Source organism: Macaca thibetana, chromosome 7 (assembly GCF_024542745.1).
Source record: "Macaca thibetana thibetana isolate TM-01 chromosome 7, ASM2454274v1, whole genome shotgun sequence".
In the NCBI taxonomy this organism is placed as follows: Eukaryota; Metazoa; Chordata; class Mammalia; order Primates; family Cercopithecidae; genus Macaca; species Macaca thibetana.
The window spans coordinates 41678024-41684557 of record NC_065584.1 but is presented as its reverse complement, the minus strand read 5'-3'; positions in this window follow the sequence as shown (position 1 = coordinate 41684557).

Sequence of the window (6534 nt, the reverse complement as noted above, 5' to 3'; positions counted from 1 at the left end):
AACCTGGGAGAGCACAAAAACTACTCTGCAAACAATAAGCACACATCTAAGCCCCTGGCTATGTACACAAACACATCTCTTCTCAGATAGCGGTAATTGAAAGTCACTAGGTTCCCATATGAGGAAGGGGGAGATAAATTAAAAAATGTAATCTAAAATAAAGACTAAAACATTAGGGTTTTAATGAATGATGTCTCAGGACAGAGAATTAAGGACATTTACATCTTCCTCTCTAGTTTGGAACTTTAACTTCTTAAATTCATTAGAGCCGGGCGTGGTAGCTCGCGCCTGTAATCCCAGCACTCTGGGAGGCTGAGGTGGGTTGATCACCTGAGGTCAGGAGTTCGAGACCAGCCTGGCCAACATGGGGAAACCCCGTCTCTGCTAAAAATTTAAAAATTAGCTGGGCGTGGTGGCGGGTGCCTGTAATCCCAGCTACTCAGAAGGCTGAGGCAGGAGAATTGCTTGAACCTGGGAGGCAGAGGTTGCAGTGACCTGAGATCTCGCCATTGCACTCCAGCCAGGGTAACAAGAGCGAAACTCCGTCTCCGTAATAATCATAATAATAAAACTCATCAGGCACTGGGACAAGAGAAGCCATGGTCAGAGCCGCAGATGTGAGGTGGAGGGGCTGCAGAACTCCTGGGTCCCCTCCAGGATTTCACTCCCTGGCCTCCCAACAGCTCAGCTCTGCCTGGGTCTGCCCACCGAGGCTGAGAAGATGTTTTGTTTTTTCAGTTTGTTAAACATGAAATAATATCATGGCATCGTATGGACTGGGGTATTAAATGTCAGCAAAACCCTTGCAATGTAGAATTTCTAACTGGCAGTGTCTCAGCCTAGCGCTGTTTGGGGGAAACAAGATGTTGTAAAATGTGTCCCTGGCTGGCCTCAAGAGCATAGAGAAGGATCTCCCACTCCTTGATTTGGTCCTTCTGCGACCTGTGGTGTCCCCAGATAAACAGGAAGCTCTGAGGATCATGGAGACGACAGTAAGTAACATGCTGTTTGAAGGAGGGGCAACCTGAGATCTTGACAGCTTTACTATGCATGCTGCACGCATGAGCGCGCACACACACACAGATGCATGTTTCTTTTCAGCTCTGTTGGAGCAAAGAATTTTCACAGATAAAGGTTTTGGATTTTTATCTTGTCCAGGTGCCTTTGGGTATTGTCTCAAGACAGGACAAGGTTTGGTCCCTTTAGCCTTGTCCCAGATGGAAGTGTACACAAACAAAATATTGCTCCACTCCCCTTCCTCCCTCCCCATCCCTTCAAGTAAAATGGCCCACATGTAGGAGCAGAAGCTATTTGGAGCTGTGGCAGGAGGCACATTAATATGTGAACTGAAAACAGACCCCTTAGAAGTCTGCCTACATTGCAGAATTGGAAATAGATGAACTTCTTTCCCATTACAGCAACAATACCACAAGGCAGGATTTGTTTGCAAGATAATAAATTGGCAAACAAGCTGGGACTAGATAGTGGCTCCTGCCTCCCTCTACAGCCTGAGTAGGGCTGAAGAAGAAAAGCAACCCACAGCTACGGCAGGCCCGAGGAAAGCCAGGACAGCGGGCTGTGTAGAACACCGCCCACAGCCTGTGTCCCCACCCCAATATCTGATTCCTGGCCACTGGCCTTTCAGATAGAGGTTCCCTTGAGCGTATTACTTGTGACTGGAGCCTGGTAGGGTTGGGTAGCTTGCCCTTTAGTCTGGCCCCAATGGGGCCACTCCTCATGGTGACAGAAGCAGCACAGTGGACAGAGACAGAGAGACCCCAGACTGCCATGTGCAACCCCACCTTGAATTCTGACTCTACTACTTATAAACTATGTGACTATGCGGCCTTAGACAAGCTGATTAACCACTGCAAGCCTCAAAATCTCTTATCTGTAAAATGGGTATAATACTATCTACCTCATGGGGTATTCTAAGAATTAAATGAGAAAATGCATGAAAACTCCTTAGCATATTGCTAGCATAGAACTTAAATGCTCAATAAATGTTGCTAATATTATAATTGCGATCCCCTAACAAGAATCTCCTTGCTCAAACATAAATATCTTCCCTGGAAGCTAGGTCTGGTACAAGCAGACCCAAGTGTTATCAGCTCATATATCTCTAGATCAAACTGTTTGATTTATTGCTATATGCCTCAGAGACTTGCAGAGTATCAGCCTCACCGTAAGTTAAATGAATTAAAGTTTCACTTAAATCTAAGTGTAAATAGCCATGTGTGCCTAGTGTAGAATCCCTTCAAAGATGTCCATATCCTGATTCTTGGAATCTGTTTACATGTGACCTGGAAAAGTGGAACCAAAATTGTAGATGGAATGAAGACTGTCAATTAGCTGGCCATAATGTAGAGAGATCAGCCTGGGTTTTCAGGCCAGCTCAGTGTAATCACGTGAGTCCTTAGAAGTGGGAGAGGGAAGCAGAAAAGGAGGTCAGAGTGATGCGATGTAAGGACTCCATCCATTGTTGCTGGCTTGGGAGATATAAGGGGGCCAGGAGCCAGGGAATGCTGCTGGCTTCTAGGAACTGAAAAAGGCAAGAAAACAGATTCTGTGTTAGAAATTCGGAGGGGAACACAGCCTGCTAACATCTTGATTTTAGTTCAGTGAGACCCGTGTCAGACTTCTGCCTCTGGAATGTAAGATGATCAATCTGTGCTGTGTGAGTGCTCCGTTTGTGGTAATTTGTTACAAAAGCATAGGTAACCAGTACAGAGGGGAGGATTTCAGCAGCCAAGATCGGGGTAGCATCCTGCAGGAGGGACTGAGGAAAGGCAGTGACCCTGCAGAATATGACACACCCAGAAGGTGGACTGGAGGAGCTACGGTAGGAAGGAGGCCTGGGAAGAGGGAAGGCACCACGGCAGCAGAGTCTAATATTCCAGGGACAGGGTGGCATCTTTACTTGGAGGCCCTGCAAAGACATTGGAGCACATGCCGTGTCTTTTCTTGCTCTCTGTTGCTGTGAATCATTTTCTGATGCCTCTCTCCTGACATTTCTCCAGGCCCTCCTGCACCCCTGTTTAGCACCGCCTGAGGCATGCCACCCAGTCACACAGACCTTTAATAATGAGTGAAACAGTAGCAGGTGTCAGAGCTGAGAGAGGAAAAAAATCTCAATTCCCACTGGAGGACAGAGATCATTGTATGCATTTCCATTTAAAGGGAGAAGTGAAAAGCATTAAATCACATGCCAACGGGGAGAAAGAGTTTAAACCAGGATGACCTTGGCAGGAGCAGGCGCCAGCAGCTTCCAGGTCATGGCTCCCCAAACCAAGCTTCTGGGGAGAAATGGGGCATGTGCACAAGGCCACCATCCTGTCTTGACTTCCACCCTGAGCCCCAGCTCCAAGCCCTGCTGGCCTGCCTGACATCTTTACTTGGATGTGCCTCAGGTTCTCAGATCATCCTGCCCCAATCTCAGCTTGTCACTTTTTTTTCCCAAATATGCTCCTCTTCTCACATAATGACTTCTTTTCAAGTCAGAAACCTGGAGTCTCCCAGGGCTGCTCTTTCCCTCATATCCCCGACCCTACTGCATCATCCATGGCTACTCAGCATCTTACAGCCGAGTCAGTTCTGTCCCTGCCCCTTCACCCCACGGCCGTGACCTTCATCCAGCTCTCCTCATCTCACGTGTAGACTGGTGCAGTAGCCTCTTGGCTGACCTCCACTCCAACTCTCTCTCCAATCCAGGCTCTCTTTTGCTCCCAGAATGTTTTACCCCCTAAAGTACAAATGTGATGATGGAACTTCTCTTCTTAAAATCTTTGAGTAGTTTCTCTTCACTATCAGGATAGACCCCAATTTCAGACTGGCAAACAAGGCATTCCAAATCTTGCTCCTGCCTAGTTATCCAACTTTATCTGCTCATCTACTGACCACCCTCTGTCCCCACTCCCAAATTTTTCCCTCAAGGTACCAGGCTATTTCACACACTGTGGCTTTGAAAAGTCTGTCTCTTTGCCTTGTCTCCCTGGTGAATTCTTACTTGTTCTCCCAGGCCCAACTCGTGCACCCCCCACCGGCCCCTCTGCCAACTGCCTCACCCTTGGCCGTTTCCTCTGTCACACCAGTGTTGCACTTGTGCTCTCACCTCTCTGCCTCCCCAACTCGTTCCTGGAGAGCAGAGACTGTGTCTTGTTCATCTTCATCTCCTCAGGGCCTAGGACAGTACCTGGTCCTGGCCCAAAAACCTGAAGGGGTGCCTTTGGAATGCATGAGCTTGTGAATGCTTGAGAGGCTGTGGAGAGAATTTGTGGACAGCTGGGGAGACTTGGTGAAGTGACAGAGAAAAGACATTTCCCCTCCTCACAGATCAGGAGCCCCTGCCTGAGACGAGCCCTGGGCCTCCAGATCAAGGGGACAAACCAAGTGTCAACACAGAATCCATAAGAATAACAGATGAACTATCCAAATATAAATATCCATCTCAATGGTGTCACAAAAGAAGAATTACTGCCTGTTCTTGGGATTGGAGAGGGGCCAATTCTTCATTTGGCCTTCTTCTAGAGAGTAGCATAAATTGGACTCAGGCCCACTGGGCTTCAGGATCTGTAAGAGCCAGGAGCTAAGGACGTCGGAAACATCTCTGTGGCACCTGGGGTTCTATTTGCGCAGGAAGCTGAATGCTAACCTCACTCACTTTTTTATTGTTACTGAGATAAAATTCACATAACATAAAATTTGCCTTTTTAAAAATGTACAGTTCGGTGGCCTCTAGTATATTCATGATGTGCAACCATCACCATTATTTAATTCCAGAGCATGTTTACCCCCAGGGGAAAACCTGTACCCATTAAGTTTTCACTGCCCAATCCCCCCTCCTCCCAGCCCCTGGCAGCCACTAGTCTATTATCTGTCTCTATGGATTTTCCCATTCTGGCTATTTCATATAAATAGAATCATACAATATGGGGTCCTTTGTGTCCAGCTGCATTCAGTTAACAAAGTGTTTTTGGGGTTCTTCCATGTTATAGCATATATCAGAGCTTCATTTCTTTCCATGGCTGAATAGTATGCCACTGTGGGCATTACCACATTTGTTTATCCATTCGTCAGTTGATGGGCATTTAGGTTGTTTCCACTTTTTGGCATTTATGAATATTTGGCTGCTGTGAACATTTGCGTACAAGTTTTTGTGTGAATATACATTTTCAGTTCTCTTGGGTATATAGCTCGGAGTGAACTTGCTAGGTCAAATGTTTAACATTTTTTGAGGAATCCCAAATGTGTCTTCCACAGTGGCTGTACCATGTTATATTCCCATCAGTAGTGTGTAAGGGTTCCACTTCACTCACTTTTAAAGATCTTAGGTGTCCAATTCCTAATGTCAGGTTTTTTCTGGTAGACCCTGAAAAAAAATACAACCAACTGGAGATAAACAGAGTCAGAATTTAATATCTGAAATGGAGAAATAGCCTCAGGCTGAATCTGAGCTTATCCCTGATGCCTCTAGCCATGCACCTCCAAAGATGTGTTCTCTGCAGCCATCACATGAGGCAGGGGTTCTGTGCAGCTCAGAATAGCAAGGGCATCACATGCCCTGTCTCCTTGATTGATTAGGTAAGAATGCCCACATGTGGCATCTCTACTTTCTCCCATTTACAAAGCCGATGAGGAAAATAAGTGAGTCCAGATGTCACTGGTGAGTAGGAAGGAGAGGAAACAGGCCAGATTCCAGGAAACAATTTTATTTATCAGAAATTAGGAGTCTTTTCTGTGGAAGCCAGAGCTGAAAAATCCTCAGGGGTAGAGCAGGTACACCAGCAGGGGCACAGGAGGGCTGGCTACCAGGTTGGCAAAGGGCAGGTTTGGCCCAGTCTGAAGTTGGGTGATATGCAGAAGTCTAGGCAGGTGGGAGGTCTGAAAGCACCAACTGTAGCCCAGCCTCAAGGTGTGAGTCCGAGCAGCAGGTGCAAGCCTGGGTGACAGATGAGAACATGGCAGTGTTCTGCAGGTCCCAGAGGCAAGCCCACAGCCACACTCAGCACTGCCTGCTGGTCCAGCTTTATAGCTGACCCTCTCCCTTCTCAAACTATGTGCTGGCAATAAAAAGGAGGGCATCTCTAAGTCCATGAACATGGTATGCCCTCTCATCTCATCCCCCATCATTCACACATGCTCTTTTCAGCTGCCTGAAAATTTACACCCTCAACCCCCAATCTCTAAAATACTCCTATATATTCTTCCAGTCTCAGTTCAAGCATAACACCTCCGTGAAGCTTTCCCTATGCCCTCTGAGAACCTGGGTGCTCCTTTCCCCATGCCCTTGATCTGAGCACTGTGCCCACGATGACCTCCATCTCACTGTCCTGATTCGTGGTGTCTCCTCACTACATGGCAAGCAATGCCGGGGTGGGGACACAACCTTTCCACCTGTGTAGTCCTGGCCTCTAGCACAAAGTGCCCAATGCCCTAGGGGGCTGACTGTTTGCAATCAGTCTGGCTGCTGGGGAGCTGCACAGGGATTCAGTTGCATAGCCTGGGATTCCAGTAGGGACTTCACTAAAAGGAACA